This window comes from Thalassophryne amazonica, chromosome 17 (assembly GCF_902500255.1).
Source record: "Thalassophryne amazonica chromosome 17, fThaAma1.1, whole genome shotgun sequence".
NCBI classification, from domain to species: Eukaryota; Metazoa; Chordata; class Actinopteri; order Batrachoidiformes; family Batrachoididae; genus Thalassophryne; species Thalassophryne amazonica.
The window spans coordinates 58354988-58375554 of NC_047119.1; positions in this window are offsets into that span (position 1 = coordinate 58354988).

The window sequence follows — 20567 nt, forward strand, 5'->3', positions numbered from 1 at the left end:
GTTCTTTCCTACAACCCCAATTCCAATTTGGGACATTGTGTAAAATGTAAATAAAAACAGAATACAATGATTTGCAAATCCTCTTCAACCTATATTCAATTGAATACACCACAAAGACAAGATATTTAATGTTCAAACTGATAAACTTTTTTGTTTTTGTGCAAATATTTGCTCATTTTGAAATGGATGCCTGCAGCATGTTTCAATAAAGCTGGGACAGTGGTATGTTTACCACTGTGTTACATCACTTTTCCTTCTAACAACACTCAATAAGTGTTTGGGAACTGAGGACACTAATTGTTGAAGCTTTGTAGGTGGAATTATTTCCCATTCTTGCTTGATGTTCGACCAGTTGTTCAACAGTCCGGGGTCTCTGTTGTCATATTTTGCGCTTCATAACGCGCCACACATTTTCAATGGGCGACAGGTCTGGACTGCAGGCAGCTCAGTCTAGTAACCACATTCTTTTACTACAAAGCCAATAAGCAGGGATGTCCCTGAAAAAGACATTGCTTGGATGGCAGCATGTGTTGCTCCAAAACCTGGATGTACCTTTCAGCATTGATGGTGCCATCACAGATGTGTAAGTTACCCATGCCATGGGCACTAACACACCCCCATACCCTCACAGATGCTGGCTTTTGAACTTTGTGCTGGTAACAATCTGGATGGTCTCTTTCCTCTTTTGTCCAGAGGACACAACATCCATGATTTCCAAAAACAATTGGAAATGTGGACTCATCAGACCACAGCACACTTTTCCACTTTGTGTCTGTCCATTTCAAATGAGCTCGGGCCCAGAGAAGGTGGTGGCATTTCTGGATGTTGTTGATGTATGGCTTTCTCTTTGCATGGTAGAGTTTCAACTTGCATTTGTAGATGTAGCGACGAACTGTGTTAACTGACAATGGTTTTCTGAAGTGTTCCTGAGCCCACGCGACAAGATCCTTTACACAATCATGTCGTTTTTTTAATGCAGTGGTGCCTGACGGATTGAAGGTCAGGGGCATTCAATGTTGGTTTTTGGCCTTACTGCTTACGTGTTGAAAGTTCTCCAGATTCTCTGAATCTTCTGATTATATTATGGACTGTAGATGATGGAATCCCTAAATTCCTTGCAATTGAACATTGAGAATCATTGTTGTTAAACTGTTGGACTATTTTTTCATGCACTTGTTCACAAAGTGGTGATCCTCGCACCATCTTTGGTTAACAGCTGAGCCTTTTGGGGATGGTCCTTTTATACCCAATCATGACACTCATGTGTGTCCAATTAGGTGTTCTTTGAGCATTCATCAACTTTCCCAGTCTTTTGTTGCCCCATCTTGTCTTTGTGGTGTATTCAATTGAATATAGGTTGAAGAGGTTTTTCAAATCATTGTAGTATTCTGTTTTTAATATACATTTTACACAACGTCCCAACTTCACTGGAATTGGGGTTGTACTTGTGTCAATCAGACTGTATAACTCCTCCCCCTTCTGCAGGATGAATACATAATGAACAGCTATTCAGAGTAAATTCGTTATAGTTATTGTAAAAAAAAAAAAAAAATACTGTTTCTGTACTCTGGTGAAAGAATTTCCTTCAGGATAAATAAAGTTTATCTTTTCTTATCTTTGTTTTAAGAATACTTTTTTTAAAAAAAGTCATCATGCAATAATTTCCTCCAGAGCTGGTCATGCTTTATTGACCATCTATTTCTTAATTGTTTAGCAGAATTCTGCAAACTACTGAAACATTTTTCACTTGAAGACATTTTTTAAGTACATATGCAGATTTGGTTTATTTAAAAAAAATCACCAGAATCACAGTTGAATGTTTATCTTCAAACTTGTTGTGATGTGCTGTGGAAGGGAAATGTATGTTGGTATTTGTGAGCAAGAGTGGGACGATATGACCCATCCAAGCTGCTAGGGGCGTCTTGCAGGTTGTGCACAGTAACAAAATTTTGCCCGTTTCTGTTCCCGTTCTACAGAGCTCGCCTGCAAACTACCACTGCTGGCGTCCAGCTACAGCTTTTCGAAACTATTATAACCACGATGCTTCCTGTGCAACTTTCGATAAGATATGTAGTGGTGCAGATGTGATGCATTTGAGAAACATTTTTTGTTGTAGATGCAGGAGAAATTCTACTGCAGGGCCTCACATCAAAGCCCCCCCCCCCCCTTTTTTTGCCTCATTGCTCTCACATTGGCACTGTGCAGCTTTCACTTTTGCATTGTCCCGATCGAGTGACTGATCAGATTTTCCACTTATGTCACAGCTGAATTTTACAGTTTGATGAGGGAACTTGTTAATTAATTGTCAGTTGTAGAACATTTGTAATTTTGTGCTACAATCAGGTATTTTTCTTTGACTTTGGATGCTGACACACTGCAGGCACAATCTGAGTGAATTCCAGCTTCGAGCCTGAAGTTTCTGTTTGCTCCAACATGCCCACACCTGGAAAGGACTCGTTTATTGTGATTGGTATGTTTTTCCCTCCTACCGGTGTCACATTTGAGAATGTGAATCCTGCTGCTCAAATTAAAAATACTGTATGTAACAATGAATTCCAAGAGTGTCAAATTGATGTTTCTTTGGAGCAGGGCCTCCAGACCACCTTAAAGCCTGCTAAATTTATGACCTACAATATAGCACACGTGCACATATACCAGAGGTGGGACAAAGTCACCATCAAGTCACTCTCAAGTCATGAATCTGCAAGTCCCAAGTCAGCTTGCAAACAGTTGGTGGTCATTATGACTTGAGATTTGACTTGGGACTTGCAGATTCATGACTTGAGAGTGACTTGATGGTGACTTTGTCCCACCTCTGGTATATATGCATACATACATACATACATAGTCATATACATATGCATATTTGTGTACACACACACACACACACACACACACACACACACACACACACACACACACACACACACACACACACACACACACACACACACACACACACACACACACACCTATATGCATATGTCCGTAACACAATCTTTTGGTGTCAATTCAAAAGTGGAGGGCGCCCCCACATGGCGACTGAAGAAAAGGTTTTTAAAAAACTACAAAGTGCCATAGTTAGTAACAGGATCTCATGGGGCTTCCTGGGCCAAGAGCACTTTCCAAAAGTGCAATAAGTGCTATTAAAAGTGCAACATGAAGAAAATGACATATAAAAGAAGGTTAAAGGTATATTTAAAACCTCACACGATGCCGTAGTTATGCATGCTGAAATTAGAAGCACACCAAAGTCTCCAGCAGGGGTCGCCCTCTTCTGGGGAATGTGTGGACTGAAATAAGAGCTGCTCCACCTTCCCAGGGGACGAGGGATGGGATTAGTCGAGTAGGGGTTTGGGTTAGGATTGAGGTGAAGGTTATAGACCAAGATACAGATATTTGTCATTGTAACCAGTGCAGCTAAAGGTCAGGTGCAAGTCTTTCAGTGTAAATATGAACTTGAGTGAACTACACGCAGACTTGTAATATCTGGGGAAGAAAAGAAAAAACATAAAATTTAAAATAAAAGAGGTATGTCGAGAGCGCAAAAAAAAAAAAAAAAAAAAAAAAAAAAAAAAATATATATATATATATATATATATATATATATATATATATATATATATATATATATATATATATATATATATATATATAAGAAAATACTAGCAAAAAAGCGATTGCATATAAAAAAGAGAAAAGTATGTACAAAACTGTGAATATTTCAGTAACAGTGGATATTGCACTGTGACAGACTGGCGTCCTGTCCAGGGTGTAACCCACCACCCGCTTTATGACTGCTGGGATAGGCTCCAGCTCCCCACGAGCCTTAATTGGATTAAGTATGTGAAGATGAGTGTGTGTGTGTGTGTGTGTGTGTGTGTGTGTGTGTGTGTGTGTGTGTGTGTGTGTGTGTGTGTGTGTGTGTGTGTGTGTGTGTGTGTGTGTGTGTGTGTGTGTGTGTGTGGATATTGCACATAAACAAATATTGCACTCATTTCAAGTGTGTCATGTGACCTGGCTATTTGGTTGTAGTGGCATTCAAAGCTCTAACAGCAGTTGAGTAGAAACTATTTTTTCAATCTATTTGTTCTTGTTTTAATGGTCCTGTACCGTCTGTCTGATGGCAGTAGCTCAAACAGAGAGTGTACAGGGTGGGATGAGTCCTTTAGGATGGTGTTGGTTGTCCTGAGACGGTAAGAGACATGAAGGTCCTCCAGTGTGGGTAGAGGGCACCCAGTGACCATTTCTACCATTTTGGTAACCCTCTGGAACTCTTTCCTGTTTGCCGCCATGCAGCTGGTAAACCACATACAGAGGCAGCATGTGAGGATGCTCTCCATGATAGAGCGGTAAGCAATCTCTGGTTTATGTTATTTTTCCTGAGTATTCTCAGAACTTGGAGTCTTTGCTGTGCCTTCTTTACCAAGTGTGTGGTCTTCCTGTCCCAGGTCAGTTTCTCCTTTATGTGGACTCCCAGGAAATGGAGGTCCCTGACCTTTTCCACACAGGTCTCCCCAATGATAATGGGCTGAATGTCTGTTTTGTTTCTCTTGAAGTCTATGATTAGCTCCTTGGATTTAGATGTGTTCAGGATCAGGTTTTTTTTCTCTACGCCACACCGTCAGCTACTCCACCTCATCCCGGTAGGTGGACTCATCTCCTCCAGTGATACAGCTTGCCACTATGATGTCATCTGCATGCGCTGCCATAGATAGGAGTACAGTTAGAGGTGTAGAGGGTGAAGAGCAGTGGGCTCAGCACGCAACCTTGAGGGAAGCTGAGAGGGGTTACCATGCCCCCCCCCGGACAATTTTTCATGCGTACCAAAATATTCACTGAGCTGATCTGCTCTGTGTCAGCCTGATCCCATCAGATCTCAGAAACTAAGCAGTGTGGGGCGTGGTTAGTACTTGGATGGGAGACCTCTTTGGAACACCAGCGGCTGTGTGTGTTTCTCCAGGTTACACTGGAATTGCGTCAGGAAGGGCATCCAGCGTAAAACCTGTGCCAAATATGAATGCGGATCTGCTGTATCCGCTGTGGCGACCCCGGACAAAAATGGGAGCAGCCGAATGGACAATAACAACCACCCCAAATATTCACTGAGATGTACTTTTTAGGAAAATTGATGTTCTTGGGGAAAAAAACCATTTGCAATATGCCTAATTTACACAAATTCAAGGTGACATCAGCTAAATATAGTAACTGGCCCATGCACCAGTTTTGGCAATAACTTTCTTTGTAGATGGAATATTTTAATGATTTAAAAACCTTATGGGGAGTTTGTGTACCTGACAAATGCAAATTAATCAATAGATTTTCATTAAAACCTAGTTTATGCTGCATATTTGCATATTCTTCATGGTGACCCCTCTCAGCTCCCGGCCTATTAAGTTTAGGACTGGGGTGATGGTTGACATTAGGTTACGTGGTTCAAGATAACCGAGACTTAGAAGTCATTTATATGGGCATTTGGCCAGTGCCTCTTGCTCCCACTCAGTCATGTGACTGGCATAAGATAGGGGAAAACCTCTGGCCCATAGCTAACTCCATGGATCCCAAATTATTGATCAAGGAGATTTCCAGCAAATGGAGAATTTCCTTGTAGGGTCTGTTGTCATCCGGATATCTGTTGAAGAGTGACTGGATTATTTGGAGTCCATGTGTAGTATTAATATTCATATAGAGGCTATCAATATATATAGTAAAAATATGTGCATGAGAGGGGACAGAGATAACTCAGCTCTCATTTCTAGAAATCTGGCCAATTTTCTTGGATCCTCCAAACTGTGACTGTCCAGCGTTGGGACCAGGAGGCAGAGCTGTGGTCTTATACACCTCTCTGCAGCTTCTCTCCCCCTGCCATCCCCTCATTACCCATCCCCGTAGAGACGGTGCCTGCTCCCAGACCACCAATAACCAGCAAAAATCTATTTAAGCATAAAAATTCAAAAAGAAAAAATAATATAGCACCTTCAATTGCACCACAGACTAAAACAGTTAAATGTGGTCTATTAAACATTAGGTCTCTCTCTTCTAAGTCCCTGTTGGTAAATGATATAATAATTGATCAACGTATTGATTTATTCTGCCTAACAGAAACCTGGTTACAGCAGGATGAATATGTTAGTTTAAATGAGTCAACACCCCCGAGTCACACTAACTGTCAGAGTGCTCGTGGCACGGGCCGGGGCGGAGGATTAGCAGCAATCTTCCATTCCATCTTATTAATTAATCAAAAACCCAGACAGAGCTTTAATTCATTTGAAAGCTTGTCTCTTAGTCTTGTCCATCCAAATTGGAAGTCCCAAAAACCAGTTTTATTTGTTATCTATCGTCCACCTGGTCGTTACTGTGAGTTTCTCTGTGAATTTTCAGACCTTTTGTCTGACTTAGTGCTTAGCTCAGATAAGATAATTATAGTGGGCGATTTTAACATCCACACAGATGCTGAGAATGACAGCCTCAACACTGCATTTAATCTATTATTAGACTCTATTGGCTTTGCTCAAAAAGTAAATGAGTCCACCCACCACTTTAATCATATCTTAGATCTTGTTCTGACTTATGGTATGGAAATAGAAGACTTAACAGTATTCCCCGAAAACTCCCTTCTGTCTGATCATTTTTTAATAACATTTACATTTACCCTGATGGACTACCCAGCAGTGGGGAATAAGTTTCATTACACTAGAAGTCTTTCAGAAAGCGCTGTAACTAGGTTTAAGGATATGATTCCTTCTTTATGTTCTCTAATGTCATATACCAACACAGAGCAGAGTAGCTACCTAAACTCTGTAAGGGAGTTAGAGTATCTCGTCAATAGTTTTACATCCTCATTGAAGACAACTTTGGATGCTGTAGCTCCTCTGAAAAAGAGAGCTTTAAATCAGAAGTGTCTGACTCCGTGGTATAACTCACAAACTCGTAGCTTAAAGCAGATAACCCGTAAGTTGGAGAGGAAATGGCGTCTCACTAATTTAGAAGATCTTCACTTAGCCTGGAAAAAGAGTTTGTTGCTCTATAAAAAAGCCCTCCGTAAAGCTAGGACATCTTTCTACTCATCACTAATTGAAGAAAATAAGAACAACCCCAGGTTTCTTTTCAGCACTGTAGCCAGGCTGACAAAGAGTCAGAGCTCTATTGAGCTGAGTATTCCATTAACTTTAACTAGTAATGACTTCATGACTTTCTTTGCTAACAAAATTTTGACTATTAGAAAAAAAAATTACTCATAACCATCCCAAAGATGTATCGTTATCTTTGGCTGCTTTCAGTGATGCCGGTATTTGGTTAGACTCTTTCTCTCTGATTGTTCTGTCTGAGTTATTTTCATTAGTTACTTCATCCAAACCATCAACATGTTTATTAGACCCCATTCCTGCCAGGCTGCTCAAGGAAGTCCTACCATTATTTAATGCTTCAATCTTAAATATGATCAATCTATCTTGTTAGTTGGTTATGTACCACAGGCTTTTAAGGTGGCAGTAATTAAACCATTACTTAAAAAGCCATCACTTGACCCAGCTATCTTAGCTAATTATAGGCCAATCTCCAACCTTCCTTTTCTCTCAAAGATTCTTGAGAGGGTAGTTGTAAAACAGCTAACTGATCACCTGCAGAGGAATGGTCTATTTGAAGAGTTTCAGTCAGGTTTTAGAAGTCATCATAGTACAGAAACAGCATTAGTGAAGGTTACAAATGATCTTCTTATGGCTTCGGACAGTGGACTTATCTCTGTGCTTGTTCTGTTGGACCTCAGTGCTGCTTTTGATACTGTTGACCATAAAATTTTATTACAGAGATTAGAGCATGTCATAGGTATTAAAGGCACTGCGCTGCGGTGGTTTGAATCATATTTGTCTAATAGATTACAGTTTGTTCATGTAAATGGGGAATCTTCTTCACAGACTAAAGTTAATTATGGAGTTCCACAAGGTTCTGTGCTAGGACCAATTTTATTCACTTTATACATGCTTCCCTTAGGCAGTATTATTAGACGGTATTGCTTAAATTTTCATTGTTACGCAGATGATACCCAGCTTTATCTATCCATGAAGCCAGAGGATACACACCAATTAGCTAAACTGCAGGATTGTCTTACAGACATAAAGACATGGATGACCTCTAATTTCCTGCTTTTAAACTCAGATAAAACTGAAGTTATTGTACTTGGCCCCACAAATCTTAGAAACATGGTGTCTAACCAGATCTTTGCTCTGGATGGCATTTCCCTGACCTCTAGTAATACTGTGAGAAATCTTGGAGTCATTTTTGATCAGGATATGTCATTCAAAGCGCATATTAAACAAATATGTAGGACTGCCTTTTTGCATTTACGCAATATCTCTAAAATCAGAAAGGTCTTGTCTCAGAGTGATGCTGAAAAACTAATTCATGCATTATTTCCTCTAGGCTGGACTATTGTAATTCATTATTATCATGTTGTCCTAAAAGTTCCCTAAAAAGCCTTCAGTTGGTTCAGAATGCTGCAGCTAGAGTACTGACGGGGACTAGCAGGAGAGAGCATATCTCACCCGTGTTGGCCTCTCTTCATTGGCTTCCTGTTAATTCTAGAATAGAATTTAAAATTCTTCTTCTTACTTATAAGGTTTTGAATAATCAGGTCCCATCTTATCTTAGGGACCTCGTAGTACCATATTACCCCATTAGAGCGCTTCGCTCTCAGACTGCAGGCTTACTTGTAGTTCCTAGGGTTTGTAAGAGTAGAATGGGAGGCAGAGCCTTCAGCTTTCAGGCTCCTCTCCTGTGGAACCAGCTCCCAATTCAGATCAGGGAGACAGATACCCTCTCTACTTTTAAGATTAGGCTTAAAACTTTCCTTTTCGCTAAGGCTTATAGTTAGGGCTGGATCAGGTGACCCTGGACCATCCCTTGGTTATGCTGCTTTAGACGTAGACTGTGGGGGGGTTCCCATGATGCACTGTTTCTTTCTCTTTTTGCTCCGTATGCATCACTCTGCATTTAATCATTAGTGATCGATCTCTGCCCCCCTCCACAGCATGTCTTTTTCCTGGTTCTTTCCCTCAGCCCCAACCAGTCTCAGCAGAAGACTGCCCCTCCCTGAGCCTGGTTCTGCTGGAGGTTTCTTCCTGTTAAAAGGGAGTTTTTCCTTCCCACTGTAGCCAAGTGCTTGCTCATAGGGGGTCGTTTTGACCGTTGGGGTTTTTCATAATTATTGTATGGCCTTGCCTTACAATATAGAGCGCCTTGGGGCAACTGTTTGTTGTGATTTGGCGCTATATAAAAAAAAGTTGATTGATTGATTGATTGATAACTAGGATGTTTTTGGAGAGGGGACCCAAGACGTGATCAATGTGCTGGGATATATTGTAGGTGGAACTATTGCAATCAGAAACAATTAGCCGAGTGGGATGAACCTCAAAGGGGATGGTTCAGGTGTGTGGATCTTGTTGAATTTTGGCTATTGGATAAGAGAGGCGATGATCTAAATTATCTATGAATAAAATGTAAACAGGCATAACCTGGCAAAATTTGCACTATTAACTCTGCAAACATGTGTCTGAGGCTGAATGCTATGTGGCCTTAGCTTGTAATACGTTCTGATGGAAAGTTGTCTGTTAGCCTCCAATAAATGTTGTCTGTCCATCATTACAATTTTGGAACCTTTATCAGCTGGTTTTATAATGATATTTGTGTTTTGAACAAGCTCCTTAATGGCTCATCACTCAACCCCCAACAAGTTGTCTAAGACATCCACCGGGGGTTGATAAAAATGAAGAGCTGTCTATCAGCTCGAATAAGGCTTTGTATCTTTCCGTCCACCAGCGAGAATGGTGTGTATTGGGTAGGCCATGAAAGTAATCCATCATCTTAATATGTCTATGATACTTGTGAAGGCCCCGTTGAATTTCCTCCCAGTTATGATTAGTAGGATTTGGAATGAATAAGAACCCCCTCTCCAAAAGTGAAAGCTGAACTGTGTATGGAAGTAAAAAAGTTACCCCAGGTCCCAGTCCAGCTGCTGTGTCTGTGAGGAATGATCAAGGTAAGTTACATCTAAAACAGAAATTGCTGGGATGAGTTTTGTGTTTGAGACTTTAAAGGGTTAAGGTGAGGAGTGTCCGTCTGAAGGTTACGTATGTGTCTGTCTAGTGAACCAAGTCGGTTTCTGTATTAATCATAAATTTAATTGTTTGCACCAAAATTGAAAGTTGTGCATAGCTGTCGTGGAAGTCCAGTGGAGACCTATACAGGTGTCAAATCTAAGGGTGAGTCCAAAATTTGATTTGGTACTCGGATTGATTGATCCTGTGCCTGTTAATCATAACATCAGAGGTTAAAGTAGTTTTAATTTCTTGCTGTAATATCACAATCTGTATCGCTTTATATCGGTCATCTCTCCTTGGGCATCCTTGAAAAAACAAGCATTTCTATATTTTAGTACATGTATGGACAAAAAAAGAAAAACTGACATATAATTTGAAATATTATACTGTGAGAGAGAACCTTTAATAGGCTTATCTGCAAATAGTCAAAGCATTTAGAATCCGCACAGGTTATTACGTCCGCCAAGGACAAAATAAAATCATTGTTTATTAATTTGTCTGTCTGTCTGCCTGCCTGTTAGCGGGATTACATCAAAACAATTGCATAGATTTTGATGAAAGTTTCAACACAGATACATATTAGGTCATGGAAGACGCCATTCAATTTTGGAGGTGATCTGGATCTGGATCCAGATTCACTTTATATTGATGGTTTTAGAGTATCCCAGAATCCTTTGCGCTCTGGGGAGGGAGGCTTGATAATGGCTCAGCTTAATGCTAACTTTAACATTGAAAATGCTATAGACAGCAATCTATCAACTGTTTCTGAAGACCATAACAGGTTAGTTTAACATAAAAAAGGTAAATATTACTCACAGACATATGCTCTTTAGGGTTTTAGCGGGGAAAAATTAAGATAAAGCGAAATAAAACAAAGAACCAACGAAGCAGCAGATCGAAGACAGAAGCACTGCTTCATTGGTTCAAAGTTCAAAGCAAAGCAAAGCTGCAGAAATGCTTGAGTACTGACCCGCTGTATGGTCTGTAATCAATGTAGAGAAATGATCATTTTCCTGACAAACACCCCCCAAAACAATGGCCACTCTGAAGGACCGATAAGGGAATCGTTAAGCAAAAAGGCTATTGATGTCAATGGATCGAATCATTTCGTAATGATACCCGAAAAGAAGCAGTTCCGGACACACAACCTTAACAGCAACACACTTTAAAAAAAAAAAAAAAAAACTCACATTACAGATTCACGATTTTCTTAGTTAAACAGCTAAATACATATTTTGGTTGAACTCACCTTCATAACGACGCAATGGTGCAAACAAGTTGCCAGAAAGGCTTGTTTACACTGACAATGAAATCTTGGCCTCCCCAGCGAGAACATGATTACACGTGAGATTTGACACCGTAAAAGTGTCAATAGGCTTTGAAGGATTACATTGAAACTACTTCAGGGATTCTCATCAAATTTTCACCATGGATACATAGTAGGCCATGGAAGATTCCATTAAATTTTGGAGGTGATCCAGATCCGAATTCGGATTGCGGATCAAGATTTCACTTTATCAATCAATCAATCAATCAACTTTTTTCTTATATAGCGCCAAATCACAACAAACAGTTGCCCCAAGGCGCTCCATATTGCAAGGCAAGGCCATACAATAACCATGAAAAGCCCCAACGGTCAAAACGACCCCCTATGAGCAAGCACTTGGCCACAGTGGGAAGGAAAAACTCCCTTTTAACAGGAAGAAACCTCCAGCAGAACCAGGCTCAGGGAGGGGCAGTCTTCTGCTGAGACTGGTTGGGGCTGAGGGAAAGAACCAGGAAAAAGACATGCCGAGAAGGGGGGCAGAGATCGATCACTAATGATTAAATGCAGAGTGATGCATACGGAGCAAAAAAAGAAAGAAACAGTGCATCATGGGAACCCCCCACAGTCTACGTCTAAAGCAACATAACCAAGGGATGGTCCAGGGTCACCCGATCCAGCCCTAACTATAAGCCTTAGCGAAAAGGAAAGTTTTAAGCCTAATCTTAAAAGTAGAGAGGGTATCTGTCTCCCTGATCTGAATTGGGAGCTGGTTCCACAGGAGAGGAGCCTGAAAGCTGAAGGCTCTGCCTCCCATTCTACTCTTCCAAACCCTAGGAACTACAAGTAAGCCCGCAGTCTGAGAGCGAAGCGCTCTAATGGGGTAATATGGTACTACGAGGTCCCTAAGATAAGATGGGACCTGATTATTCAAAACCTTATAAGTAAGAAGAAGAATTTTAAATTCTATTCTAGAATTAACAGGAAGCCAATGAAGAGAGGCCAACACGGGTGAGATATGCTCTCTCCTGCTAGTCCCCGTCAGTACTCTAGCTGCAGCATTCTGAACCAACTGAAGGCTTTTTAGGGAACTTTTAGGACAACCTGATAATAATGAATTACAATAGTCCAGCCTAGAGGAAATAAATGCATGAATTAGTTTTTCAGCATCACTCTGAGACAAGACCTTTCTGATTTTAGAGATATTGCGTAAATGAAAAAAGGCAGTCCTACATATTTGTTTAATATGCGCTTTGAATGACATATCCTGATCAAAAATAACTCCAAGATTTCTCACAGTATTACCAGAGATCAGGGAAATGCCATCCAGAGTAACGATCTGGTTAGACACCATGCTTCTAAGATTTGTGGGGCCAAGTACAATAACTTCAGTTTTATCTGAGTTTAAAAGCAGGAAATTAGAGGTCATCCATGTCTTTATGTCTGTAAGACAATCCTGCAGTTTAGCTAATTGGTGTGTATCCTCTGGCTTCATGGATAGATAAAGCTGGGTATCATCTGCGTAACAATGAAAATTTAAGCAATACCGTCTAATAATACTGCCTAAGGGAAGCATGTATAAAGTGAATAAAATTGGTCCTAGCACAGAACCTTGTGGAACTCCATAATTAACTTTAGTTTGTGAAGAAGATTCCCCATTTACATGAACAAACTGTAATCTATTAGACAAATATGATTCAAACCACCGCAGCGCAGTGCCTTTAATACCTATGACATGCTCTAATCTCTGTAATAAAATTTTATGGTCAACAGTATCAAAAGCAGCACTGAGGTCCAACAGAACAAGCACAGAGATAAGTCCACTGTCCGAAGCCATAAGAAGATCATTTGTAACCTTCACTAATGCTGTTTCTGTACTATGATGAATTCTAAAACCTGACTGAAACTCTTCAAATAGACCATTCCTCTGCAGGTGATCAGTTAGCTGTTTTACAACTACCCTCTCAAGAATCTTTGAGAGAAAAGGAAGGTTGGAGATTGGCCTATAATTAGCTAAGATAGCTGGGTCAAGTGATGGCTTTTTAAGTAATGGTTTAATTACTGCCACCTTAAAGGCCTGTGGTACATAACCAACTAACAAAGATAGATTGATCATATTTAAAATTGAAGCATTAAATAATGGTAGGACTTCCTTGAGCAGCCTGGCAGGAATGGGGTCTAATAAGCATGTTGATGGTTTGGATGAAGTAACTAATGAAAATAACTCAGACAGAACAATCGGAGAGAAAGAGTCTAACCAAATACCGGCATCACTGAAAGCAGCCAAAGATAACGATACATCTTTGGGATGGTTATGAGTAATTTTTTCTCTAATAGTCAAAATTTTGTTAGCAAAGAAAGTCATGAAGTCATCACTAGTTAAAGTTAATGGAATACTCAGCTCAATAGAGCTCTGACTCTTTGTCAGCCTGGCTACAGTGCTGAAAAGAAACCTGGGGTTGTTCTTATTTTCTTCAATTAGTGATGAGTAGAAAGATGTCCTAGCTTCACGGAGGGCTTTCTTATAGAGCAACAAACTCTTTTTCCAGGCTAAGTGAAGATCTTCTAAATTAGTGAGACGCCATTTCCTCTCCAACTTACGGGTTATCTGCTTTAAGCTACGAGTTTGTGAGTTATACCACGGAGTCAGACACTTCTGATTTAAAGCTCTCTTTTTCAGAGGAGCTACAGCATCCAAAGTTGTCTTCAATGAGGATGTAAAACTATTGACGAGATACTCTAACTCCCTTACAGAGTTTAGGTAGCTACTCTGCTCTGTGTTGGTATATGACATTAGAGAACATAAAGAAGGAATCATATCCTTAAACCTAGTTACAGCGCTTTCTGAAAGACTTCTAGTGTAATGAAACTTATTCCCCACTGCAGGGTAGTCCATCAGGGTAAATGTAAATGTTATTAAGAAATGATCAGACAGAAGGGAGTTTTCAGGGAATACTGTTAAGTCTTCTATTTCCATACCATAAGTCAGAACAAGATCTAAAATATGATTAAAGTGGTGGGTGGACTCATTTACTTTTTGAGCAAAGCCGATAGAGTCTAATAATAGATTAAATGCAGTGTTGAGGCTGTCATTCTCAGCATCTGTGTGGATGTTAAAATCGCCCACTATAATTATCTTATCTGAGCTAAGCACTAAGTCAGACAAAAGGTCTGAAAATTCACAGAGAAACTCACAGTAACGACCAGGTGGACGATAGATAATAACAAATAAAACTGGTTTTTGGGACTTCCAATTTGGATGGACAAGACTAAGAGACAAGCTTTCAAATGAATTAAAGCTCTGTCTGGGTTTTTGATTAATTAATAAGCTGGAATGGAAGATTGCTGCTAATCCTCCGCCCCGGCCCGTGCTACGAGCATTCTGACAGTTAGTGTGACTCGGGGGTGTTGACTCATTTAAACTAACATATTCATCCTGCTGTAACCAGGTTTCTGTAAGGCAGAATAAATCAATACGTTAATCAATTATTATATCATTTACCAACAGGGACTTAGAAGAAAGAGACCTAATGTTTAATAGACCACATTTAACTGTTTTAGTCACTTAGTCACTTTACATAGGCTTTGAAGGATTACGTCAAAACTACTTCACGGATTCTCACCAAATTTGCACCACAGATAGAAATTATGGAATGGAAGACACCACTGAATTTTGGAGGTGATCCAGATCCAGATCCGGTTTTTCGATCAAGATTTCCCTTTATATAAGGGAAATATAATATAGAAATATCTGATTGCTCTTGTTTTAAATGTAAATACCTGCTTAATTTAACACATGAACAGTTAAGAATTCTCGTTCTTTTCAGAACATCACATTCAGCACTTAATGAGATTATTATAAACAGTATCTCTGAAAAGCTTTCCTTCAGACTCTCAGGAGTCACTCAACAATGAAGAAATCTTGAACCGTTCTAGAACATAGTCAAATAGAATAAATACTTGGATTGTGTTAAGCTATGTGTCTGTCATTCTTAAACGGTAAAAATAGGTTGTAAAATGATGTAACTTGGGGTGGTGGTCAAGCAGTTCAAACCCCTCCCCTTCCCATGTTATGTGGATCTGTGTCAAGAAAGGCATCCGGTGTAAAATGTGCCAAATCAACATGTGGATCCACCTCAGAGCTGCTGTGGCGAGTGAAAAGCAAGGGATAAGACAAATGTACTTACTTACAAAGTAAAGTTAATGCAACTAAAAAACATAACGCAACTGCTGTGAAAGATTAAGTTGTTTTTAACTTCAATAAACATGCAGTTAAGTCAGCTTGCTTTTCTGAATTTTGTTAGTCCATTCAAAAGATCACTTTTATGATCTGAACCAAATCTGAGCTTGTCGTAATGCAAAGTTGAGTCAACTTAACCTCCTCTTCTGTGTGAAACAGTGGTGACCGCTGGTCTGTCAAAGAGGGGAAGCTCATTGTCGGCCATAAATATTGCCACGTGTGTCTGTGTGTGTAGAATAGGTGATCAAAACAGTGTGAGTGTATCCGAAATGTTCGCTAGCTACATGTATATGTGTTCATCAACGCTGTACCAGCCACTCCACGCTGACAGCTGTCAGTGATTGCCTGCTGTTAGTCCTGTGAAAAATCCCTTTAGGTGTTTGATCAGTATATACCTGCATTGCTAGATTGTATTTGTCCGGCTGGACTCCGTAACTGCTGTTGTACTGTGCTGGCAGTGCACCAACTTCCCACATGTGCGCAACTTTCAGATGCAGCCAGTGGACTTTGTTTTCTCTTTTTTTAAACTCTTTTTTGTTGTCATTTTACTTGATACGCATGTTAACACAACTGTGGTTGGATTATCGTTGCGGGACAGCACTTCACGTGGAACTTATTCATACCAGAGGTGGATTATGCTTTTGTCATATGATCAACGTTGCCAGCACACAGTGCAGCCCAGTGAAAGGGACTTGAACAGCTGTCTGCGCAGCGCTCTGGAACGCTGGGTACCAGAGGTGAGTTACATGTTTATTTATGTCGTCATGTGCTGGGCAAACATTTCCACATCATACCTGCTACAGACTTATGCTGCGTTCACACCGGGCACGACCAGATGCCACAAATGCGCTTCGGTCACGTGGCAACGGACGTGCCACCATCAACCGGTGTGTCGCTCTGCTTTTGCTGTGAAAATTCGCCCCAGTGCGTCATCAAATAGGAGGAGCTTCCATTCCGCTCGCCAGCTCCGGTTGTCAGTCAAGTTAACATGACAGACCTTGATCACACGGAGTGAGTTGTTGTGGAGAGCTGACAAACGTCATGAGACATTCCCAATTCGGGAAGTATCATTATTTGCTGCAGGAGCTGCGTCTAGATGACGGCCTCTTTCAGCGGTCCTTCCACCTCTGCAGGATCTAGTTTAAGGACCTCCTGTCCCGTTCACGCGTGCACATGTAAACAATTAAAAAAAAAACTCCACTGCTTGCTGTTAGTCTGCTCCTCGCTTTTCTCCCAAAAAATTCTGTCATAATTGTGTTTAGAAACCAGTCACCATTTGCTTTATTATACATCTGTGTAGTTAATGAATAAAATAATCTTCACGGACGATTTGCTCATGCGCGCACGTAAAAAAAAAAACTCCGCTCCTCCTGCTGCGGGGCTGCTGCTCGCTCCAAAAACTCTGTCATAATTGTGAAATAAAGGACAAAAGAGACATATGTCCTGCTCACAGGCTGCTACCAGCGACAGGACATGTTCACATCTTCAGTCAAACTCCAGACATCTCCACGTCACTACATATTCAGTCCCTGATTGGTCATCGCAGCGCGATAAGATGAAAAAGTTCCAATTTTTCAACTTGGGGAGGAGGGCAACGCGACGTGGCGTGATGCAATATCGTGCCACAAACGCGGCAATTGCTCAAAATTGCTTCACTCGCGTCACTTCATTCACATCCATCGTGTCAAGCTGCGCGGCTTGGCGCCAAAACGTGTCCTTCCATAGGGATTACATGGCAACCTGTCGCTGCTGTCACTCGCGTCGCGCCCGTTGTGAACGCGGCATTAGGAGGTGAATGTGTAATAATACGTGCGTTACAGCAGTGACATCACATTCAGCTGCGTTGCGGTGTTGCACTGAGCCTCTGATGTGCACACAGTCTCACATACATGTTATTACATAACAATATTTCCTTCGTCCTCCCTGGTCAGGGTCCAGTGGAGGTGGACAAACACAGCACAGCATGTTGGCAGGCTTTGCTGTGACCAATCGATCTCAGAGCTCAACCAACTGCGATCAGATTGTTTCAAATGCTGTTTTGATGCCATCAGAATATGTAAACTGCGGTCATATGGTCGTCAGATTATACATGGACCACCGTCGGTTAGGTGTCCCATCTCAACGACGCCTGGAGAGTTTTGAACATGTGCTTCACACTCGGGGCCGCCGGCCAATTTTGACCAACTGTGTCGACTTCTGCAGTTGGCTGTCAGTACGTTTTGGAACTGAAATCCGACACTTGTGGGACGTCAGCCAATTCATAAATCCGACGCCAGTTTGCATCATTCCAGCTATGTGTGATGGGGGTTATAAGAATTAAGCCTTTTTAAAGAGGAGAAGCTCCATTCTACACTCGGGGATGTAGCTCCAATTGTTTCCACTAACGATAACAGTTTGTACAGCTGAGGCATCGTACTGTTCGACTCCATGTCTTTTAGAAAAACCAAGAAACCCAGCTTTCCCCTGTTACTAAGTCCTGATTTGAATAAAGGACTTGAAGTTCAGACCTCAGTCTCCCTGAATCAAAGTATTAATGCCATAATGTTTCTGGACACCCCGGAATGCCTCCTCTGGAAACACACTTCTCTCATGTCATCAGACTTCGCTGGATTGACTAATTCTAAGAAGCGCAAATTTTCCAATTTTGGAAAAGGCTGAGGAATCTGCTCAATGAGATTATCAAGGATGGTCATGTACACATTTCTGTAGTGCTCCTGGGGATCCTGGAATTGGGAGAGACGGCACTTTCTCATGGGCTCATCTCGTGGGTCAGATATGAGACCTGCTGCTTTGGCATAAACAGCTGGGAAAGTCCCCTCTGACCTCTTCACTTTGCCAAAAGCAAGAAGAGACTTTTCTGGCAGTAGAGAACATCCATGACCCTCTGCTGGACAATATCAAAGAGCAAATCAGTCTCTGAGAAGATTTGTTCATATGTGTAGAACATGAACACAAACTCAAAATCCTCCAGTTTCATTACAAAACCTTTGGCACAATCCAGTGTGTTATCATCCAGTGTCTTATCTGCAGTGATGTTCTAAAAAGTCTGCAGGAAGTCATCATAGCTGTTTGCCACAGTGCTGCTCACTATCCATGATGTGAAACTCCATGAAGTAGGAGTGTTTCTGGGCAACCTTGAACAGCCTGCAGACTCTAGAAAAGAAGTCCTCTTTGTGGATTTGGAGAAAAATGTGGCAAACCCACAGTGATGCAAAAAAATATTCTGCACTCAGACAACCATTTAGCCCCCTGTGACAGCACCACATTAAGTGTGTGTGCACAGCAACGCACAAACATTACAGTGGGGGCGACTGCCTTCACTTTGGCCTGCAGACTGTTGAGGGCTGAAGCCGTGACAACAGCCCCATCGTATGTCTGTGCCACACGTTTATCCCTAAAATTGTAGCCCTGCATGTTTTCATTTAATCCTTCAAAAAGAGACTGAGCATCTCGCTGGTGTTAAACCCCAAAACGTGAATCAGCTGCAAATCGTGAATTGTCTGCAAACCATTAATTGCAAAACGCGAATCCTTAAAAAATATCTCCCAAAATGTGAACACGAGTCTCACAGAGGTGATCTGAGCAGCTCTCAATGGTGTCAAGCACCCTGTCCCGCTGGGTGTGTCCCGCTCCAGAGACAGTGTCAGGTGAGGAGTTTGACTGTCAAACTGGCAGAGGACAGAAATCTCCTCCTCCAGTAAACGGCTCAATCGTAAGAGAAACGATATAGAAAACATACACTAGTTTCTAACCTCAGGAAGGTAGACAATGAGCTACAACCTTATTTTTATCCATCTGAACCGTCCTCTGAGCTGGAAAAATAATACTGACCTGAACGAGTAGGCAGGGGAGAAACGGAAGCTTAGGGACCGTCTACAAAGTGCAAAAACAAAAAGAGACACCAGAAAAAGATTCAATAAATTCAGGTCTCGTCTCTCCTCACCTGAGACTGTCCCCGGAGCGGGACTCACCCAGTGGGGCCGGGCACGTCACACCATCGAGAGCTGCTCGGAACACCTCATCCGGTTGTAGTGACCACCAACCCCCCCAAAAAAATAAATACATTTTTTGCAGTGATAGGGTTTGTGATCAAGATTTCCTGCAGTAATTGATCCGTAAACTGAAATCCAGAAACTATATATATATATATATATATATATATAAAATGAATGAATGAATTTATTTGGCACACAGATGCAACAATAACAAAAAAAACTGATACACAAGACAATTCCACAGTGACATGTGTGACCAAAAGGGGGGTGAGCAGCAGAAGCAAAGCTTATAAACACCCACCCTTTATATACATACATACATTTATACTCATTACCAACCCCCAGAGCAAGAATACAGGTGACAGTGGTAAGGAAAAACTCCCTCCGATGTACTGAGGAAGAAACCTCAAGCAGACCAGACTCTAAGGGGTGACCCTCAAATCCCATCATCATAAACGTATATAGTGAACACCATATCTTTATCTACATACATAGATGTATACATATATACACATACCTACATACACCTGAATGAATGAGTTTATTTATTCGGCACACGTGTCAATAATATAACAATTTAACAAAAACAATAAACAACCAATATAACATTATAACAAAATAACAATAATATTAACCAAAAAACAAACCCCATGTGTCCGAAAGGGAGTGGGTTGAAGCATACATATATATATATATATATATATATATATATATATATATATATATATATATATATATATATATATATATATATATATATATATATATATATATATATATGCTTATGTGTGTGTGTGTGTGTGTGTGTGTGTGTGTGTATGAATTGTATTCACATTTTGTGAGACCCACCATGTTTTGGGAGATATTTTTTCAGTATTCACGTTTTGCAATTCACGGTTTGTGGATAATTCACGATTTGCAGCTGATTCACGTTTTGGGGGTTAACACCCCTCAGAAACCCTCCCTCTTCTCCT